The following is a 23,449-nucleotide window of genomic DNA, read 5'->3' as shown; positions in this document are numbered from 1 at the left end:
GTCGTTGTGCATCTTCATCCTCATTGAAGTACCAGCTCATTCCTCCCACAAAAAGTGTCAGAGCTGTGCTGGATGAAACCTTTAAAACAGAAGCTTAACTCTTGTGCTTGTTGGAGAATATCATGGAGCTCCCAGCAGTTCTTGCTATGGGGCTGCTCTAACACCTAGTCAGGAAATGTAGATCCATCATTTGTGATGTTTGGTGTGTATAATGACCAAAGATGCAGTGGCATAGGAGTTCTGTTTAAGACAACAGGTAGCAGATGAATGTAACAGTGAAAAGGGATGCAAGTCCCAGGAAACAGATTTGAAAATATAAATATAAATATAAGGTCAGTTTTGATCATAGCCAGAATTACACAGCTCATTTCTGCAGCCGTTGTGCTGAATAAGGTTTGGCCAGGCTAGTAGTATACTACTGACTGTTTTAATATGTACTGTTCTTTGCAGATACTATGTTTGGAGGCTCTAAATAGAGTCAGGAACCACTGTTTGGATTTTTTCAAATTTTGGTGGCCTCTGCAGTCTGAGAGAATTTAGGCAATGTAAATTTTGGGTTTTTGTTTTTTCCTCAGAAGTTTCATTTGTAACAAAAAGTAACTAATGAACACTGTGCCACAGAATCTGTTAATAGAAAAACTTACTTTCAGAATATATTCTCTGTAAGTGATTTGTTGTTGTCATAATTTTAAGTATTTATAAAGGATTCTTTTTAAGGGTTAGTTAAGTTATATGGAGGGAAAAAATTTCACTAGCAAATAAGTACCCAGAGGAACAATAACAGCATCTAAGAAGCTGTGTTGTGGTAATAGAAAGGTTTATAGCTATATTGGTCTATATGGGAGTCTTACATAAGCCTCTACTCTCACAAATCACTGAGATACTAGATTATGCTGAAAGGGATGAAGATGCCTACTGACTGCATTTTCAGCGACGTCAGTAGTAAAGTTGGTGCTAAGGAATTATGCAGATGTTTTAATGATTTAAAGGAATAGAATAAAAGTGCACTTTTATGTAAATGGCATGCCAGTTTAATGAGTAATATTAAGAATGGTTGTAAAGAAACACTATGCAACAAAGTAAATTCTCTTCACTCAGCTTTAACAAGCAATTAAAACACTGTAATTAAAACATTTCCATAAATGCTATTTATGGAAAAACCTGTTAAAAAAACAATTACAGTAGCTTGTATTATTCTGTTATTTCATTGAAAGACAATAAAGAATGTTATTCAATTTTTCTGTTTTCAACTAAAATCTTGTTGAATTTTTGTACATGATCATTTTGCTTTTTTACTCTTCCCATTTGTCTATTTCACCTTAAATTTTAAAGAGCTATTTTTTTCCAGAAATAATGGGTCATTTTTAATTGCTGTCAGCAATTTGTTAGTCAGAGTAAAGCTTACTCTAGTTCCAGTCATGGATTTGTGAAAGCTTCCAGTATTAACTGCTGCAAATAGCTTTTGTGGCAGCACACTACCCTCCTCTCCAGCCCAGCTCACTGGACATCCATGTCCTCTGCTATTTAAATGAAGGTAGAACATCCTGCCCTGAGATGTTACATTCTCGTTATACTGTTTTTTTTTCTGAGCATGGTATTCAAAGAATAGACAAACCCATGCCAAAACACTGATGGTTATTAGTATATCCAAAACTGCAGATGTATCTGACATTTATAAATCCTTATTTTCAGGAGTTTAATACTGCATATTAGGATAGCCATATCAGAAGGGGTTTGTATTTTCAAATGGATCCATTTCAAAGTAAGGTCTACACAAACACAGCGTTGTGATTAGATAACATGTCACTGCTCTGCATTTTGTTAGTTTGTTTTTCTACTGTCTCGATAATTATTGTGGTGAGATGATCTCCTTATTTACTGACATTCTGTAGGATCACACCAGTAATTCACCTGAAATGACTGTCTGCAGTCTTACAGGGTCTTACTGCTGAGGCTTTTCGAATGCTAATGTAGGTCATAATTAATCAATAGTGATTGTGCAAAACATAAAACATTTATATGATCTTCATAACTGGCACCTAAATTCTCCACCAGAGACAGCCTGAAATAGTAGCAGAGCTTGTCCTTGCATCTCTCTGTTGTAGCTTGTACTGTTTGATGTGCTGGCATGCTTGCCCTAAATAGTCTCTGAGGTGAGTTGTTTGGATGTCTCATTTCTACTGAATATAGCTTTGAATACTCCTGTAGCACATAAAAGAACAGAATGCCAAAAGAAATTCTAAATAGTATACAGCAAAATATGAAATTTTATTCTTTTCTGCTACTCTTATAGAAGCAGCTCTTTAATGTGTCAATTAGTATTATTTCTTGAAATACCATCTTGAGGAGTTAATAAAGAAAAAGCTTTATGTGATTATTGAAAGACTGGTGGTTTACTTCTGTGTTCCACAGCCTTAAGCTTCTTCTAATGTTAGGAACAAGCACATTTGTTTTCTCATCGGTTTGTTTTTGTCTTCATACCTTTATTAGGGTGGGAGTTTTTAGCTTACATTCTTTGTTCCATCATTTTTACTGTATTTCTGCTTCACAGGCATTACAGTAGATTTTCCAACAGAAAAAGGACTTTAAAGTGGCAATTTACTTAAAGTAACTTGGCACCGTGTCCTGATTCTCCAAAACCAATGTCAGCATTTGTTTAAACTCTTTGGTTTCTTGCTATAATGTTTTTCTTTCTTTTGACTGCATATTTGCACAGTACCCAGCATGCTAGGAGTCCATCTTAATTAAATCTCAGGATTGAGCTGAAAAAAGAGTGAGTATTTATTATCTGGGAAAAATGTGGAAGGGAAGGAACTGAGATCCAATAAACACATATAAAATGAAGTAAGCATTACCCTCCTCACTTATGTTCACCCAAAAACCCACCCACCAAAAACTAGAGGAACAGTTAAAAAATTTATTTAGGTCCTTAATTCTTCAAATGCACATGGGAGACCGAGTTGTTAGCAAATTCATTAGTGTTTTTTAGGGCAGCACTGGCACAATACTGTGTCTACAAAAAGTGATCCATGCAATTAATTTGTAATACTTCCTTAGGAGCAAGTAAAAAAGTGAAATCACATGAAGGTGAGGGAAAGCTTTGCTCTACCATAAACATCATATTGCATTCTGTTGTACAAAGGTAATAATCTAAAACTGTATGCATGCCAGGATGAATAACTCTGCAATTGCAAAACCTGGAGATGAAGCTGATTGTGTTACCTATGATATTTGTGGTTTTTTTCCTAAAGATAGAGCTAATACATTTTTCATACCCTCATTTTAATGTTTCTTTATTGCTTTGAGTGATAAATTTTGATGTTTACCTTTTGGAAAATGAGATTTCTGATTGACATTTATAAGGATATTGTTAAGAAGTGCTGGAAGTATTGGGGGTGACCAGTTAAACATGGTAGGTTTTGCTGAAATGACGAATTATAATAGATGCTTGACTCCCATGAAGGTTGCTGGGAGTAAGGTGCTTACTCATTTAGATGCTTTTATAATCTCCATTAGGTGCTTTTGTGCATCTTTAGACATGCAAATACCTCATCTGCTGGGCTAAACAAAGAAGTGTATGCACTGGCAACATTTACAATGGCAGAAGTCAGGTATGCTTTGCCTTGAATCAGTGGGCTCTGTTCATTTATGCTTCTGTCTGAAGATACTCTAGATGTAATCAGTTTGGTTGCCAGCTGACAAAAAAAAAAATTCAAATGAGGAATTATACTTCAGGAGGACAAATAAATGTCTTTTGGAAATCAGGAGACAAAAACTAAAATTACTTCCATATGACACAAAGCTGACATATCTGGGTTAGTTTCATATATAACAATATCTGGTGCTAAATACTTGACTGCAAAATAGAAAATTGGAATCACATAATACACAGCTCTTCTGTTTGGCATCAATTCCATAATACAATAGAACTTATCATTTGTAAGCTTGTCTAGTTTTCAGTAGAAGACTGAGAACAGTTTGATCTGTCCTGATACATCAAACAATATGGTGTGGGTGGTTTAAAAACAAAACAGTTAATCAAGCAAAATATTACTTAAAATACCTTACAATTCATCAGCCAGTCTATGCACACTGTCAGTTTTGCCTTTCTGGGCAATTATTTCTAGACTACTTAAATAGCCTGGACAGCATGTAGAACTGCCGAGAATAATATTGTACTATGAATTACTTCTTCAATTTGCTTCAGTTCAATATGGACTGACAGCATGACAGTGAGTCAAGAAAACTGCTGCTTTCTTGAATGCAATGCAGTACAACATGGAAATTAAGTTTTGCTTCAAAATTTTTTTTAATGTTAAAATATTCCTGAAGTAAACTATGAAATGGTGCGAGAAACATAATTACTTACTTAATCTTATTTAATCATATTTCTACTTCTTCTTACATATGTACTATCACAAACTTAAGAAGTTTCATTTCCATCAGTAAGGGTCACTACTAAGTTCTTACCTGCATGATCCCCATTCAAGCACAAAGCACCAACTTGGAATCATGAATAGACAATATGATGGAGATGTTCCTTAGTGGACTGAATGCTAGTTGAATTTTTTAGGGAAATCAAAGAAATGTATGAAGTACAAGAACGCTGGGAAGTGTCAAATACATCAGGAGTGTCAAGAACTGGACAGGCTTTGACAGGCAGTAAACTAAGGGAAAGGAATTAGATAAATTAGGAAGGGAAAAAAAAGAGGGAAAAGGGGGATAATGCAATTATGGACGTGAGGTATTTATAAAGTATATTATATACTATCTGGAGCAAAGACAGTTGAGTAATTTTTCTTGTGCTGCACTTTGGAAAGTGGAACAAGGAGATGGAAATGAGGCTCGCGGCATCAGAGGTGACATCTGGTTTGAGGACTGTGTCCTCAGTAGTCACATTTAGACTGCATGAGTTCTGCTTTTGGGTGTCCTGGTTGCTTGGTCATCAGTGTGCCTGGAAACCAGGGTGGAAATGGTAAGAGAAAGAAAATGAGGGAAGGTCACTGTGTGCAGTTCAGTGTCATGCTGGCTAACTTGAGAAATGAACTGTGACTGAGTATCTGTATGTAGTCTGGGTCGGATGGAGCTAACTTCCTTCACCACAGCTCACACTGGTTTGGGTTAGTGACTAAAACAGTGGTGGTAACACACCAGGGTTTTAGCTATTGCAGAGCAGCTCCTGCACAACAAAAAGGCCTTTTCTAATTTTGTCTGTAGCAAGTAGGCTGGGGGTGGGTGTGCAAGAGCTTGGGAGGGAACGCAGGCAGGACAAGTGACCCACATTGACCAGAGGGGCGTTCTGTGCCTTAGAATGTCACACTCAGTGATAAAAGCTGCAGGCTGGCCTTTCCAAAGTACTTGTTGCTTGGAGGCTGTTTGAGTGCTGGGGTGCTGGCAGGAGGGCCTTTGCTTCGCTTGTGTATTTTTGCCCTGTTTTTTCCCTTTACTTTTTAAATTTGCTTTGACTCAACCCGTGTGTTTTTCCTTGCTTCTGTGATTCAAATTCTCCCCTCCATGCTTGGAGGTAGTGTGAATGTGTGGCTGGTGGGAACTTAGTTTTTGGCCAGGGACAACCCACCACTGAAACTTCAGTGTCCTTCTGAATCCTGTTGTTCAGAAATAGTCAGAAAGCTGCCAACTAGAAATGGAGCAGTAATGTCAGTTAATCTATAGTTTTAAAATAATAATTGGTGGAAATATTGAAAACAAAATAAAAAATTAATATTAATAGAAATGTTTCACAGAAACTGATTACTTCAATAGCCATTTGGGGGTTTTGGACATATTTATGGCATTGTGTTGTTGCTTTTCTGTTAGGTAAAATTATCTGTATCACTTAATATTCTGTTGGAGGTTCTCAGTAAGCAGTTGTTTTTGTGATAAATTACTTCACACCTTTTAAGCCTGATCATCTAATATTGACAAACCTTGGGAAATCTGTAGAAAACTAGGTAGACTTTTCCATGGTTTTCAGAATGTCTTGTTAAGATGCAAACTAAAAGACTGTAAAACTGTGATTCACCTCCACCTTTATAAAGGCACTACAGACTAGTTTCCTCTGCTGTTAAGTGACAGACACTTCCTTATAATTAAGAAAGTAGTACCTCAAAGACAAATGAAAATTATTAAAAATGCTGTCTTTACTACAGCCTGGTTATTCTGGACTGATGGATTGGTTATTAACACATTTATGTTCATAAATCTACATGCATATAATATATGTGAAAGTTAACAATAGAAGATGCAGATTGAAAAATATGTGGGCCTGGCACTCTTTCCTCTACCAAGGCAGAATTTACTGTGCTATGCATTTGTTTGTCTGAACTAATTATAAAATCTCATGTGTGTTGTAATTTATATCATTCTTGATACAAACCTGGTTTCACTGTTGTGAGTTGGATGCAATGTTCCCATGTTTTCCTGTTTCCAAATAAGTGCAACTCTAAAATCTTGCCATCTCAGCTGTGTTGCCCAGTTGGGCAGTAGGAACTCCAATCTTAAAATACAAAGGGTTCCCACTCTGAAATGATACTTTGTTGTAATTTACCATAATTTGACTGCTTTATGTGTGCACCTGTTCATGGTTTGGGCGTAGATTCTGACAAAGAAGCTTCCTGGAAAGTGGATGATAAAGACGTGATGATGAACTTGTCATTTGTTCTAAATGCAAACAACAATTTTCAAGGGAGCTAATTAAAATCTTTATCTGATCCCTAGTTGCAAGAGAGCTCTGCCTGGGTGTATGTGATAAGTTCATGCTGTTAGAGATTTCTAATTTGATTGGGTTTTTTTTTCCTGATTTTGTGAGTACAGCTTTTTTTTATGTTCATAAGTCTTTGCCAGAGGAAATGGCAATCTTCCTTTAAATGTTGCGGTTGGGAAACAGTGCTTGGCAAGTGGATTTTGATTTTCTTTTTCTTTGTGTATGTGAGAAGAATGTCAACTCAACTCATCAGAGCTGTTTGGAGAGGAAAATGCTTCTTTCCAACCTTATTGGCTAATGAACTTTTTTTGAAGAGAGTTGAACCTGAGGTAGTTTACAGGATTTTGATAAACTATGAGCTGTTTACCAGAGCTTTGTAAAGTTTGTTTTGTCATCTTAAAAAGGACATGCTGAATTTTCTAGATACAGAGGAGCATACTGTACATCAACTTGATGCTGGCAAAGAACATTAAACTCTTAATATGGCATTAGAAGCTGTCAGCTGGTCAAGTTAGTTGACTTTAATAATTGCTAGTTGAGCAAGTCCATAGATCTGAAAGACAGAACATCAAAAACTTGCCCTTTCTTGTCAACTTGTTAATTGTATGTCTTTAGTTATTTTCACTTGTGGCATGAAAAAACCCAATTGTTCATTCTGCGGAGAGTTCTGTATGGGATATTTTGTTTGATATCTTTCATAAATTAAAGGTTATGCTGATAGTTTAAGCTGGAAGTCGTTCTTTAATAGCAAGTAAATGAATTGATTGTTGTGGAATTAGAGATCATGAATTTAGTGTGGTACGAGAGGTCAGAATGAGAGTTTGAGGGTAGGAGTTGGCACAATATAAGGAAATGTCATTTTTTTACTTTGTACTGCACTATTGATTCTTACTTTTAATTGCATGCTTCAGCATTTAGCATTCATGTGGAAGAAAAATGTTTACAGCAAAGCAAGATGTCTGTCACTGGCTGCTTTTGCTATAGTAAAAAAATTAATGTTTATGAGCAATGAAGCAAAAGCAGAACGAATGTTACTAAGTAGCATCATACATAAGTGAAGTGGAAGCAGGAGTGTGATATTTACCCAGAATTTCAAATGGGAAACAATAAAGTAGGGTGTTGGTAGAAATAATCTTTTTGTCTTCTTGTCATTTAAGTGCAGACCAAAGTCTGCATTTGCCTATTTGTATTGTGTGCTGGTTTTGATTGGAAAGTAGAGAAATGGAACAGAATTTCCGTTCACTAATTTTGTATAATTTTAATAGATAAACAAAAATTTCAGTCCAAATTATTCTGGAAAAAAATATCCCCAAATGAAAGGTAAAAAATCATACTACTGAGAGAAGAGAGACCAGAAAACACATATAAGCTTGAATACTGACATCTGAGGCAGGCACGTTTTTCTTAAAGTTGCCAACTCAAAGATGTTGGCCACATGTCACCAAGGTAATTTTTTTATAAATGTCTAGCTGTGTGGTACCATATGGACACCTGAAACACACCCGGGGAAAGAAAACAGTTGCAAGTTGCAGTTACCAGATCAGACCGTTCTGTGTGTTCACATGACTCTGTACTGCCGTCACTTTGTCTTCTGCTCTTGCTTTACCAGATAAAATTAATAAAAATTTCAGATAAAAATTCCTCCTAGGTTTTAGACCATCCTGTTAGATTCTGTGTTTACGCTTGTCTGCCTTACATTTACCCATGCCATGTAAGGAAAGAAATTTGATCTAACATTTTAGTAGTAGTAGTAGTAGTAGTAGTAATATTACTACTACTAGTAATAATAATAATAATTTTTCTCCTTCACTATTCTGAATAACAGGAACTGCTACTAATGAAATTATGACCATGGACATACTCAGTTTAAGCCATACAAATTTGAGTACAAGTGAGCTCACTTACAGTACTAAGGACTAGTGGGTGATGCAGATGTGTCATGCAGTGGTTTTGACTAATTCCTGGAATATGAAGGTGTCCATTTTCTTACCTTTGATTAGGCAGAAGTATAAAAAAATTCAGAGTATCTCATTGAAATAGAAGAATGGTTCCAAAAATTCAGACCAGGGATTCTCTTAGCCTTGGATCTACAGTGTTAAGCATCTTATCACCAATAAGCCATAGCAGATTTCCAGAGAAGAGAAGAATAGAGTGAGAGGGCATAACACATCTCCAGAAAATTCCCAGCCTCTGTTTTCAGCTCAAGGGATTTCCTAAACCTGGTGTGATATCACCAGCTCTCAATGAATCTCTTTTCTAAATTTATGTTAAGTTTCTCCATAAAATTAAAATTTTAAAATTTTTTTAAAATTTTAAAATTTTCTTGTACCCCCTAATATGTTTCTGGCAGTTTCATAGATTTTTCACCTGTTGGGCAGAGAACTGCTTTCTTCTGTTTGTTTTGCACTTGGCTCTTACCAGCTTCCTTTAAAGTTGCCGGTCATCCTATATACATTATGCCAAACCTAAAATGATACAAAGGTAGAGTTTGAGTCCTCTCTCTCTCAGGAGAAAAAAATACCATCAGAAGTCCCTGAAAAAAAAAAAAAAAGGAAATACTACTACTGTCTTCCAGAACTAAAAGAAGTTTGTGGTTCTGTGAGTTTTGGTCCTTAAAGAATGTGTATTTTGTACCTCAACATTTTGTGTTGGTAATAGAAGTATTTTGCACTACTAAATTGTGTTATGAGTGCTGACTGTTAGGAGCATGTAACAGTCAAATATGTGTTATGTGGGCTACAGCTGTAGCATTGTGATAATCAGTGAAGCAGACTACTATACTTATTGACAGGAGCAGAAAAATCAATTAAATAGTTTTCTTCTGAACATTGGCTATAATTACTTTGTTGACAAGATACCTTTATATTGCAATCTGAGGTAATATCTGTGCTTCCTGTCAAAACATCACATAACTTTTTCTATTGAAAAAAAATTTCAGTCAGAAAATACACATCTGAAGGCATTTTATCCCAGTCATTTGTGGTAGAGATGGCAGCAGGATGACTTTGTAAATTTGCTGAATTTGATACTTTTTCTCTCTGAATCTGCTTGTTCTTTATAACATAACTGCAGGCAAGCCCATAAGTTTGCAGATGTAAATAGCCAGTGTCGGAATGTGTTTCATGCAGAGCAGAGCTATACTTTGACCTGAATAGCACTCAAGGTGAGGCTGTCTGCTAACCCTCATTGTACTCATGTTACAGAAATGAACAGTTAATCTTTTCTGTGGACAGATTTGGTTTTTTCCCAGAAAGCAATGAGAGCAAACTCAATACATCTTCATCTTCCAGTATTTCTGGTAGCATCCTTTATAAGTTGGTCATTGACCTTTCTTGATAAGAAAGCCTTTTCCTATCATTTTTTATATTATTTTAATACTGGCTGCCTCCTTTCTCTCTCTCTCTTACTGCGTTCCCTCCAGATGTTCTTACTACTAAGGAGGTGTCTGAGAACCAGGCTGTTGATGAAGAACTAAATCATTAAGAATACCAGAAGCTTGAGCATCTTTTTATGCAATTAAAAAAGCAAGGCACAGCAAAACAAACAACTCTGACCCCAGCCTCCATTTTGTTTGTGTTATCTCCATAGACGACACATAAAGGTTTTCCACAGACAGTATTTGTATTCTGGCAAGCTCTCACTTGTGATCTGTAGACCACCAGAGTGCTGACAGATGCACTGTTATACAGAAATGCAAAAATTATATTTGTGTTTCTGTATGTATCCTGCAAAACCCCAAAATATTCAGATCTGTCCCTGCTACTCTGTTCTAGCTCGCTCAAGCCATCTGCTTGGTTTTCCTGCTGCATTTGGTCTCATTAGTCATGTTCACATGTACTTCAGGCTGCTTAATTTCATTATGCAAAGTATTATGCACTGTTCATCCAATAAGTGAGAGAGTTCATCTATTCTGCTCCCTAGGAGACTTGTAAAAAGAAGTTTTAAATCTCTAAGAAAACCTAAAAATTCTTGTTGAAACATGGTTCATGCTTCATTGTTACCTATTTTAAAATGCACTAAAACTTACTCTATAGATTTCTCTGTCTTTTCCTGACTCCCAAATGTTAACTTGTGTCTCCTTAGAAATATTTGCATCTAACTAGGATTTTTCAACACAGTTAAGATCTCAACACAAAACTACATGTCATATTCAAAAGTTTCCTTTTTTGGCAGATTTGGGTCTTCTGCCTAGCAGTGAGATTGCCAGTTATGACGGAATGCGTTTGGGGTCATGCCTGTGAATATTTACTAGAATTAGCAAAATCATAAGCCTTTTGAAAAGGAAAAGAATTCACAGAGGAATGAGAGATCTGTTAATAAAACAAAGATAAAAAAATATCCATTTGCAGTCATTACTAAGTGTGCTCTGGCTTCTCAGAACTCCGGGGGCTGACTGTGATAAACTCTAGCATGCCTATCACCCGATGGACTTTTTGTTGCAAGATGAAAAAGATCTAAAAAGAGTTTCCTGTGATGGCATTTGGTACTCCCCCATGTGTTATCCCAGACAGAGCTCTGCCAGGACCCCAGTGGGCAGAAGAGTACCAGAAAACTGGTCAGCCTTGAGCTGAAGGGGGAATGGCTGAGGCTTGATGGGCAAAGGCAGTGGATTAGTAGTCAACCTGGATAATGAGAAAGGGCATAAAAATTGGACATGGAATGGGAAACTGGGACTGACTAAACAAAAAGAGTCAGAATTGGCAGAGAGCTCTAGAGAAGACAGATTTAATAAGGAATTGGATATCTGGACAGCAGATGTAGAGCTGCCAACATAACTGCCAGTAGTATCAGCCAGTAATCCTAGCTCGAGAGAACTGGGAATGCTTGAGAAATGAGCCAGGAAGGCAGGAAAATGGAATTCAGTGGGAGTTGTCTGGGATATATAGGAACATACAATATATGCTACATGCTTGAGGGAAAAAAAAGAGAAAAGGACATGGAGAGGAAGTAAGGATCTATTGTTTGGTGTATAAAATTAGTGGATTTTTTTATCTTAAAGAAATTTCATCATTAAAATAATTATTTTATTTTAAGGATCTGCTCCATAAAGTACATGAATTCTAGAGAATTCATGAACAGGAGGGGTAAACCCCTTAAATTCCTTGAAAAAACAACCTAAGCCCTGAATAAGCATAGCTCCCCACAGAAAAATTGTGACTCAAAGAGTTTCATAAAGCCTCAGAAATAGACAGAATTAAACTTTGAGTGCTTGACATTGCAGTGATTTTTTTTTTTTTATTAATGTTGTGGTTTGCATCTAATGAGTTTAATTTCACTTTGTTGTTTTGATAAATAAAGATATTCTCTCCAGACAGCCACAAGCTACAAAATAATTGTTAACTGTGAAAGTCAGAACATTTTTAACCAGCTTTTCCTGATAGTTATTTCCTTAAAACCCTAGGTCCTGGTGTAATTCAAAGGCTTTAGTCTTTCTTTCCTTTTCTGATAGAAGGAGACACATTATGTGGAGCTGTAAATTCTTTTACCCCCAGACTCTGGTGACTCTAAATTCAATGCAATGCGTTTGCTGATATGGACTTTATTCCCTAAAAATTTTTATTCCCTAAAAATTAGAAGGCAAGTAATAGGTATATACATTTACAGAAAATTCCATCATTTTTACAGTATTGATTTCTTAGTACTTAACTAATGAAAAATGAAAGCTTCCTAAGTATTTAAAATTATTTTCTTTTTTTTTATTTAATTCAGTGCTTTTGTTGTGAAAAAACAATCTTTATTTGTAATTTTGCAGTTTTAAATATTGTCAAGTCCGACAAAATTAAATACTGATAGTGCTTCCTCCTAAGGAAAATATTCAGAAGTGCTACATATAAGATATGGGGACTGGGGACAGGCTTTATGGGGTGTGATTCAGGTACTGGGTAAGGATTCAAAGCATTTAAGACTGAGAAGGCTCCTTGAACCAGACTCGTGCGACTTTCAGCATATTGTTTAATATGTGTGTACCTTAGCTTTTATCTGTAGAACAAATATATTGATATAGCTTAACTCCTGTTCTTTACTGTCTAAGGGATTTGATTTATAAAAATCTTAAAGATGTCTAACAGTCTTGTTCAAACAACTTCCAGCACAGTGAGCATTCAGTCTTAACTAGAGCTTCTAGTTATAGCTGTGGGGGAAAATTCATGTGAACTCCTTTAATTTAGCAGAATATGAGACTTTATAGAAGGCAAATAGAAGAGCAGAGAAGGAAAAGAAAGTATATATATAGTATAGTCAGAATAGTTCTGGGAAATTGTTTTGAGTCTAAGATTGAATAGAGGATTTCACTTTTGCCCCTTAATCCAAACTTTTCTGAAATTGTCTTTTGTGTATAGAAGTTAAAAAATGTTCAAGTGTAAATCCATGTCTTTCCAGTGTCATGTGACTGAGCATCCTAAGTTAAGGAATCTTGTGTGTTACAGCAGTAGAAAGACATGAAATGCATTTTACTTGGCTCACTGATGAAATCTACAGAAATGTATAATATTGGAGCACACTAAGCAAACAGTCCAAATCAGTCAGTGATGAAGAAATTTTGTTCACGTATTTTTCTTCTGTGTCTCTTAATAGTCTGATTAAATCTCATGATAATCAGCTATGGGCAATCAGCTGAAAGCAGTGAACGAACCAAGTACTTTTAAAAGAGTTTTTAAGCAGCAGTTGTTCATGGGCAAAGATAGAAAATATAGCACTCTAGGTACTGGTAAGTGTTTACATTGAATGTCTTTTCTTTTAAAGGGAGAAAAGGAATAACTATCTGAACGGTGAAGAAGAAGACCCTTCATTCAAGATTCCCCTGTGAACCCTGCATTGATGCCAATCATATAAGGTATTTTAAACAAACAAGCTTCTGTTACCTTCTATAACCTATTAAATGGCACTTTCCAAGAATTAAAATGGAGATAGTGAAGAAATTAAAGAAATCACTTTTTCCGATGCACATTTTGTTAGATTAATGAACACGTAATTTTGTGGCAATACATATTTCATTCTGACATTAAAGATTAAAAAAATCCAGTTGATTTGCATTTCTTGTTGAGATAGTAGTTGTATTCTTTGCCTTCTTTCACCATTAATTTATGTTTTATCAAATCCCAAGCTGTCATGGTTCATTATCCATAGATGATCTTGAGCAGCCTTGCATCACAAAAAAATATGCTGTGGCATCTGCCATTGTGCACCACTAAACAGATCACTTCTGAGTAGGGTTTGTCTTTGATTAGTACATTCAGCAGTGCGTGTCCTTATATTTTTGCCTGTGAGTATCTTATGCAATGTAGCTGCATATAGAAAAGCACTGTGATTTTTCAGGTTGCAGATAGAATGTCTGCTGTGCCTTTTTAGCTGATGAGTTCCATTTGAGTTAATGCTTGTACATCTCAGTCTCCACCAGGCAGTCCCATTGCTTCGGTAGTCATTTCATAAAATTCAATATCAATGGTGGAGACAGCACAGTGAAATTAAGAGGTGTTATTATAGCATCAGGCTTGTATTCTAGACTCTTTTCTGATTTTAGGAGCCAAAAATTAAATTCATGTCACAATTGTATTAACAGCGTAATAACATCCAGATATAAATATATTTATTATAGAAGTCTTTATTTCCTGCAAGGTACTTACATTGGTAAAGAGACTCTTCATTTTTAAAAGGCAGGAGTTAGACTTAATGATCCTGATGGCTCCCTTCCAATTTAGCTTATTCTACGATTCTATCAAAAATATTTAATCTTATAATTCCCCTGAATCTGTTCCTGTTCCACCAAAACTTTAAAATAAAATTTGATTGAAGTAGTAGTGTGTTCATCACAGTGATAAAATTAATTTCCATCTCTGTTCACCATCTTGCATATCTCAGTTACAGGCAGTTTCTTTTGAGAATATGAAATACTGTCTTTTGAATGTGTCTGGGAGTAAGTCACCAATGTTATAACTCAGACTAATTTAAATGAAAGCAAATGTTTTGGGATTTGAAAGTTGAATTTCCATTTGAACAATAGCTTCAAGGACTTGCATGCACACTTGACTGTCTTGTGCCCTGAAGAGTATTGCTACTAAAGAGATGATCCACATAGACCTGTGAGCTACAGTGAGGTTCTCAGGAATGTGAAATAGAATAAAATTGTCTGTAAAGTAGATATGAAGAGGAAAAGCAAATTAAAGCAAAAACAGAATATGAATGAACCTAAGAGAATTTTTTTAAAAAATCTATACCGGTAACCTCAGATTGCAGCAAAACCTGAGGATCTGATGCACAAATCTGAACTAGAAATGCTTCTTAATTTGTCACCAGTCAGAGGCTTTATTTGGTAGGTCCACTAGTGTGCTGATGTCTATATAATATACTACAAATTGGGTTAAAGGGTCTGCAATAAGCAGAGTCAGTAGGAAATGTCTTCTGAGACTTTTTGAGTATTAGGAAGTGTTTAGTGAAATACAAAAAAATTGGAAATTAAGTGTTACAAGGAGTCTTCCTACTTAAAAACACCATTATGCTGTCAGAAACATTCCATGTTTTAGATGCAATTTCTCTTTACTACTACTTTTCATTTAGAAATATTTATGATGTGTAGATTTTGGTATTTTTTTGCTTTGGAGGTATTTATTGCTTGATAGTGACAGGGATGAAAGCAGTTCTCCTCTCACAGGAGCTATTACTTCCAGTGTAGTTGCTTTGAACATTCTAAAAAGGCAGAATAGTGCTCAGGCCAGCTAAGGGAATATCCACAGAGCACAGAGAAAGACTCTAAATAGTACACATCCAGAATCAGAAGGCCCCAGACCAACCAGTCTCAATGGTCTGACCCATTTAAATTCAAGATACCATGCTAGTTGATAGCAAAACTCTCATGAGTTCTTCCCATTTTCCTGCCCTAGAAGTGTTTAGTTTCTAGCCCATTTGTGAAAAACAAGAAGCCCTGGAATCCTAGGACTGTGCAAGAAATAAGGACTAAGGTATTGTTGCAATGAGCACTTAAATTATAGGCAAACAAAGGTTGATAGACTGTAAATCTCTTTCTAAAAATAAAAGTATTTTAAAAATGTCCTATTGCTATGTTTTTTACCTCCTTTTTTTCTGAACTAGCTCTTCACTTAATTTCTCTTTTGAGACCCAACTTTTCACTGATAAATTAAAGTCCCTAGGCTGTAGATGGATACATCTTGCCTCCTTTAATCATTGCCATCTTAAAGGTAAACCATTAAGCAACAGTGAAAATGTAATGTTACATAGATCTATGGTGTGTGCATCCGTTAAAAGTAGGGAGAACGATAAATGCAAAAATTACTTTAATCAATGTGTTGAAATTTAGCTCTTTATAACCTCCTCAGCTGAAAGTAAATTCAACTATTTTATACTGGCAATGTAGGCTGCAAGGAGATTTACGGGCTTGGATGATTCAGATTGAATCAGATACAACGAAGACTTCTTTGGGGAAAACAAAATTTCACAAAGTAATACAGTCAAGTTCTGATCTTACTCTTCCTGAAAGAAAGAGAATAAAACTGCTTTTGCAGAAACAGGCCTCTTTCTCCCCACAGTGCTGCACTTACTGTGTTACAGTCTAAACCAGCAGCAGTTATACATAAGCTGTTAAACAACATGAGAACAATCAAACAGTTGGCTCACTGAGCCAGAGGTGGTACTGGGAGCCCTTGCTGTTTATCCCAGTCAATCTCAGCATCAGTAATGGTCAGAAACCAGATGCTCATTCTCCTGCATATGTTTTTGTGGTGGGGGGAACATGCCTTTTCTTTCCTTAGGCAAAAAAATAAACTAAAACTACGTGGGGAAAATAATAGTTTTATGGGGAAAGTGTGCACCTACAAGTGCACACCATATCTGGGAAGAGAATTGTGGCTTTTAACTGGCTGAATAAAAGCCCCACTAGATTACTGTAGGACAAAGCCAAGAAGCTGGGAAAATTCAGAACGGTTTTGAATTGACAGGGCAGTTAATGACTTGGACACAAAGGAGCACTAAATAAGTTTGCTGACAACATCAAATTGGGAGGAGCTGTCAACTCCCTGGAGAGCAGAGAGGCCCTACAGAGAGACCTTAACCAATCACCAGTCATATGAAGTTGAACAAGAGCAAGTGCTGGGTGCTGTACCTGGGATGGGGCAACCCTTGATGTAAGGGCAGACAAAGGGGAATGAGATGTTGGAGAGCAGTGCCATGGAAAGGGACCTGGAGGATCCTGGTCAGGGGCAAGTTGCAGTGAAGTCAGCAGTTCCCTGGCAGCCAGGAGGGCCAACCCTGCCCTGAGGTGCAGTAGGCACAGAATCACCAGCTGGGCAAGGGAGGGGATTGTCCCACTGTGCTCTGCACTGGGGCAGCCTCACCTCAAGTGCTGGGAGCAGTTTTGGGTGCCACAATATAAAAAAGACATGAAGCTGTTAGTGAGCATCCACAGGAGGGCTACAAGGATGGAAAAGGGTCCAGAGGGGAAACCATATGAGGTCACTTGGTTCTCCTGGAGTAGAAGAGACTGAGGGGAGGCCTCAGTGTGGTTTTCAATATCCTCATGAGGGAAAGAGGAGCAGCAGGTACCCATCTCTTCACTCTCATGACCAGTGACAGGACCCAAGCAAATGCCTGAAATTGTGTGAGGGAAGGTTTAGGTTTATCTGGAAAAAGCTTTTCACCCAGAGGGTGGTTGAGCACTGGAACAGGCTCCCCAGGGAAGTGGTCACACCAGCAAGCCTGACAGAGTTCAAGAAGCACTTGGACAATGCTTTTTAGGCACATGGTGGGATTCTTGGGGCCACGAGTCAGACCCTTTCGACTCGAGTTGGATCCCTTCCAACTCCGGATACTCTGTGTTTCTATGAGTAAATTATTTTAAGATTTTAGGAGGAAGAAGACTACCCCAGGTGTAGGGCAAAATAAATGGTGAAGTGGATAGGGTATTCTTTCATGGACTGAATTTTGTTACAGATAACTTCTGCAGGAGGTCACGCACATTTGTTAAATGATTGACCTTGTCATTTCTCACAGAGGGGATACCAGATTAGTAGACCATAAATTTAGATTGGTTCAGAAAGTCCTCTGGTCCTGTCACAGGTTTGGTCAAGCAATGTTGAAAAAATTTTGTGACAAATTGCCGCAAAAAAACCCCAGCAGGGTATTTCTTACTATCTTTACATCTGAATAAATCAGAATGGACATTTTAAGAAACCCCAGTGTGAAGCTAGGGGAACAGCTATGATCCCAAGTCTCACAAGCATAGTCTTTTTCTGAGGCACGCTGAAATCATGAGCCTGAAGCCCTCCAAGGGTATAGTTTCAGGATACTGTGTTTGCTGGAAGTGGTGATCTTTTGCTCCCTTTTTGTTCCAGCGCTAAAAATGAACAGTAGTTTTCAGCCAGATAAGCCTTATTGCTGCCTCACAATAAAATAGTGCAGTGATGTGCATGTGAAAAGTAGGGCAGGATCTCTTCTCTTTTGGCAGTAGCAAAGCCTTAAATCAGTTTAAGCAGCTTTTGAAACCACTCCAGAACTTTGAGCCTTCACAGAAGGTGGCTGTGGGCATCAGGTGGTAGAACCAGCATATACTTTCTGTGTGGCAGGTGTTGCTCACCTCACTGTCAGCAAGTGTGCTTAGCATTGTAATAAGTAATGAACTTTGGTCACTTTTGTATAATTGGACTACCTGAATTGTAAACTTCAGTTCCCAAATTTTATTCCCAAGAGCAGTGACCTCAGCTGGCTGCCAGGCTCCCACCCAGCCCCTCTCTCATTCCATGTGTCTCAAGATGAGGGCAGGGACATCACTTGCCTTAACAGACAAAACAGGCTCATCTTGAGGGAGATTAACTTAATTTATTGCTGATTAAAATAGATTGGCATGGTGAGAAACAAGGACAAAACCTAAAACACCTTCTCCCCTTGTTTTTCTCAAATTCACTCCTTCATTCCCAACCCTTTTGCTTGCCCCCAGTGAGCAGCAAAGACTGGTGGGAAGTGAGTTTTGTGGCCAGTTTATAACAGCTGATCCCCATCATTCACTCCTCATCCTTTTCCCCTTGTCCAGTATGGGGACCTCCAGAGGCTGCAGGGGAACTTACATGATCATGGTCCCCATTATGGGCTGCAGGGGAATCTGCTCCAGCCCCTGGGGCTCCTCTTCCTCCTCTCACCTTGGTGTGCACAGGGCTGTTTCTCACACTTTCCCTTCTCACTTCTCAATGCTGATGGTTTCGCACTGTCATAAGTGGTTTTGCACCATCTTAAATACATTTTCCTGCGGTGTTCCTAAGGGGTTTTGTCCCCACCTCAGCTATGGGGCTCAGCTGTGCCCTGTGGTGGGTGCAGTGGGGGCATCTGGAACCTGCTGTGACCAGCCCTGGGCAGACCCTCTCCTCCCAGTGCCCTTCAGCCTCTCCTGTGAGCGCCAGGACAGAGGTACCCCAGACATCACAGTGTCTGTCAAACAGTTTGAGCAGCCAGAGAAAGTAAAGGTCATTTTCTCAGGATAGTCTGGAAGACCTGAGGGTCTTTATTCTAACCTCATCTCACAGCAAGTGAGCAGGTTTTGTGTGTAACCCTTTGTATGTGGCATTAAAACGAAAAAATATTAAAATTACATTTCTTCCCTTAAAATAATTAAAAATACTTGCCTTCTGTATCACCATGAATCCAATCTTTTTATGTCCTGCTTGTGCAGAACATGCCAGAGAACAGACCCAGCCCATGCTGGGACAGGGTGGGCATCCACATCTTCAGTTGGAGCCATGCAGACCTGCTGTGTCCTTTCTAGTGCCTGCTCTGCTTTTGGGGCTTCCTGTTCTCTGCACCCTTGGTTAGGGAACTGTCCTGAGATAAATACATCCTCTGCTGTCCTCCCACTATTTCTTTGGTAAACTGGGTGAAAACAGATTCCTACTTTATTATCTATGACTCTGTCTCTTGGTGTCAGGATGGTGGTGGCCCAACCAGAGGGATGCTTTGTCCTTTGCTGTATGACAAACTGCTTGGAGCTGTTGGCACAAACAGCTGGTTTGTTTTGTTCTCACATTAAAAGAAGAGGTGATATGAAACCTTGTATATTTTAAAAATACAAATTCTTATCTGTGTCTGACAGATCTCATCACTGTGAGAAGTCCAAAATTTGTGATTCTCTATAAAATTTAATTATCTGGCACTTTCCAACAACAGCTTGTCTGCCACTGACATGTAGAATTTCATTTTGTTCAAACATCTTTTGTGTGTCTTCTTGATATTGATAACAGGGACTTGTAGTAATGCTTATCTCTTTTTGATTCTGAAGATGTAATAAAGAAGAAAAATACAAAGTAATAGCTGCATACATTAGTTAGGCAGACATCCATCAAATCTTTGTATCAGACTTAGCTCTTCAGATATCTCAAGAAACAGAGACTATGAAAGCAGCTGTAGGGCGGCAAACATGCCGACAAAACCAAATAAATCATTGCCAACACAGGAAATGAACCAAGACAGGCTTTTCTTGTTCATTGGTGAGTTTCTTTCTTCCCTTTTCCACTTAGTTTTCTGAATAAATTGTTACTTAGTAATTAGCATTAGTAATAGCAGTAATTAACCATAATTGGTCTCTTTGTAGCTACCATAACTGAGCTCTTCAACATATCTGAATCTTGGGTCCATTCCCCAAATTCTGAGAGATGTGAGTAAGGTAGGAAGTCACTGAAAAGTGGGAAAATAGTCTTAATAACATGTTGTATCTGTATATATAAGAGTGGTCATTTAGAAAAAAACATGGAATCACAAACACATACAACATCATCTTATCAGTAAAAGAAATCCATCATTAAAGAACTAGGAATATAAATACATGCAACTGTAGGCATAACTCTTGCTTTGTGGTTTCCAGTTTAAATGACTGAGAAGAGTGGATGTTTATATGTAAACATATTTATATACATAACTTTGCTCTGTACTTGTGGATAATAAAATGGACAGATGTACATATTGGCAATATTTGGGACATATTACAGAAAAACAGGAAAATGTGATGGTATTGTTCAGTATATGCAGAGGTCTGTTTGCACAATGTTTGTCTGCAAGACACCTTTTTTTGACATATATGTCTTGATTGTAAATTGCTGTATTTGCACAATGATTCTGCAATGAGGCTTTGACTTTGTAACCCTTGTTCTGAGCAGCCAGATTCATTGCTAACTGAAGACTGAATGCAGAAGCCTGTATGTTTCCCTGGCAGGGTATCTGATTTGATGAGAAGTACAGTGGCATTCTGCTTTATATTGTGGGAAAATTAAAAGTATTTTTAGCTTTCTGATAGGCTGCAAATAAGGTTTGATAGCAGTAAACAAGTTTCAGCTATGCTGTGTGACACAGAGCTGTGTGCATGGTGTGGCCTGCACAGATAAAAGCCAAGATTTCCTGAGCTTGTCACATGATTCTTTAAAAGCTTATGTTAAAGAAAAAGCAAGATGGGAACAGCTGTGTAAAAACCATACCCCTGATGATCAAAACACAGGTGAGGAAGATTTATACTGACTGATGAGGGATTTTATATTATCCCTAGGCAGATAAACTCAAATTGAGTAGCTAAGGCTGTTGTGTTTCAGTTCCCAGACCAGATCCTTCAAGTCAGCTATTGTGGATTGTCAGCATGGAACCTCCTAGCAAAGCACGTGAGGCTAGAACTGAAATAAAAGCTGTAAAACAAACAGCTGTCACTCTTCACATGCCCTGTGCCAGGTCCAAGAGAGAACACGTCCTGCACACTGCCCAGTGCTTCTTTCATGTATGCATGCATGAGGATGGTTAGGTGGATCAGTTATGGAGAGTGTAAACACAGCCAGCAGGTGGGACAATCAGGGACATCTGCTATATTGGCTTTTGTAAGTAAGATTTAAAGTCTGCTGGAATAGTACTAAAAAAGTTACAGAGGGAGCAGGTGGAGACAGGAGAGAGAGCTTCCATCCTGTCACACTGTTACCTCCCTCTCTGTGTTAGGAACAAATGGCTGCAGTAAATGGGAGCTCCTTCCATTTTGTAATTCTGAATGCCATTAAAAAAATATTACTGTGGAGAAATTGCCTACATAAAGGTAGAGAATGCAGCTCTACTTTTCAGGGACAGAGGAAGAAACAGAAGGAAGCACTTGGGCATCCTTAGAATAGGTGATTATTTTGGCAGGAAGATGCAAGCTAGCTTTAGTGAATTTTATGAAAGAGAGCTGTTGCTTTTTTTGTGTGACATCAGAAGTCTAACCTGTATCAATTAGAATTTCTTTGACTGCGCAAATAACAACAGTTAAATAAGACTGACAAATTGTTTCAGCACAAACTAGTTGTATGTGTAGGGCATTGGCTGCAAAATTTCATTCCCCTGCTGCAAAACTGTGCATAATGCATATGCGAGGGTAGGCTGGACATGCTTGTAAGCTCAAACTAATTTTGTAGGTAAATGTTTACAGCACAGTAATGTACACATTTTAAACATCTTTTCAGGCTCTCTACTGCTGTGTGTTCTGGTGCTTCTTCTTTCACTAGCAGCCAAATAGTTATTTCTAGATTAAAATATTCCCTGTATATGCTGCTGAACGATGGATAGTTTCAGACCATACAGTAGCAAACAGTGTTTTAACATGCCCATTTTACTGTTGTTTGTAAATGGCATGAAAGCAACCAACCTTGCAAGTCTCTGTCCTGTCTTTATGTGGAAAATGTTACCTAATAAATGTGAGAAACATACATTCATGCTGTAGGTCTATAATACAGCCTTGTGCTTATGACTGCTCAGGTATGTTTGCTCTTGAGCAGTGCATGTATAATGCCAACCCATCAGTTATTCAGTCAGTTTGGTGTCTGGGAGTCAGCTACTTCAGATATATTTTTTTTAAATAGGATGGACATGAAAAACATCATTTTGAGTTGGGTAATTGTTACATTAACTTTCTCATCCTGCTCTATTGCATGTTTGTATAAGACTTCACTCACTATTGTGAATTAGCAATGTCCAGTTTGACACAATTTGCAAACCCCTTTTCATGCTGTTTTGTCAGCAATGATGTAGGCTGTGCTATTAATCCAGCTTTTGTAAAAAAAAAATTTTATTTGAGATCAAAAGTTAGCAGTGGCACGGTAGCAGTGGTACAGTGAATAAACTGGTTTCAGTAAAATGTAAACCAGTTTGAACATTTTGTCCATGGAAGGTTTGAAGAAGTAAAATATTAGAGCCTTGAGATGTGTATGTGTTAAGGCCACATTCTGCTACTCAGAGGATCTCCTCCTCCCAGCTGGGTTGTGGTAGCAGAAGTCAGCCACCCTTCCTGGCCTTTCATACCACATTTTGAGAAGTACAGGTGTCTGGTGAGGGATCTTCGACATAACCCATATCTAAAAGTTTTCTTTTGAATTATAAATTACCTGATGGTGTATTTTTTGGATTGCAAACTCTTGTATGTGAGCAATTTCCAGTGAAATACAGGAGTTCCTCTTTTTTTCTTTTTGAATACAGGTTAGCAGTGGTTGGTTGTGTTTCCCATAAGCGCCACAGTCAGCCCTTCTGGTCTGTCCTGGGGTTTACAGAGAAGGGTATGTGTCTACAATTTTGTAGCACAAAAGCATCCAAAATAAGTTTTCTTAGTCGAATTCAGGTCTGTTATACAGATGTTGTTAAAGGATGACACCTTGAAAAAAAGATTTTATTCCACCTGAGAATTGTTGAGATAACTGCATGTTTGGTTATGTTGATTTTAGTGGAACAATTTGTGAGTTAATATGCTAGCCAAACACT

General features: G+C 37.7%; 1 protein-coding gene across 2 annotated transcripts in view; it reads left to right on the top strand.

Annotated features, from left to right (window-relative positions):
* Nucleotides 1-23,449, top strand: part of SYT1 (synaptotagmin 1) — a 332,804-nt gene that overhangs the window by 65,386 nt on the left and 243,969 nt on the right. For both annotated transcript variants that reach the window (XM_059846865.1, XM_059846864.1), the window contains exon 2: nucleotides 13,445-13,535. The gene's annotated coding sequence lies outside the window, so the exon portion shown is untranslated. The remainder of the gene's footprint in view (nucleotides 1-13,444; nucleotides 13,536-23,449) is intronic.

This window comes from Haemorhous mexicanus, chromosome 5, assembly GCF_027477595.1.
Source record: "Haemorhous mexicanus isolate bHaeMex1 chromosome 5, bHaeMex1.pri, whole genome shotgun sequence".
Classification (NCBI taxonomy): domain Eukaryota; kingdom Metazoa; phylum Chordata; class Aves; order Passeriformes; family Fringillidae; genus Haemorhous; species Haemorhous mexicanus.
Note: the sequence above shows the minus strand (reverse complement) of the source record. Positions and strands in the feature narration are given on the sequence as shown.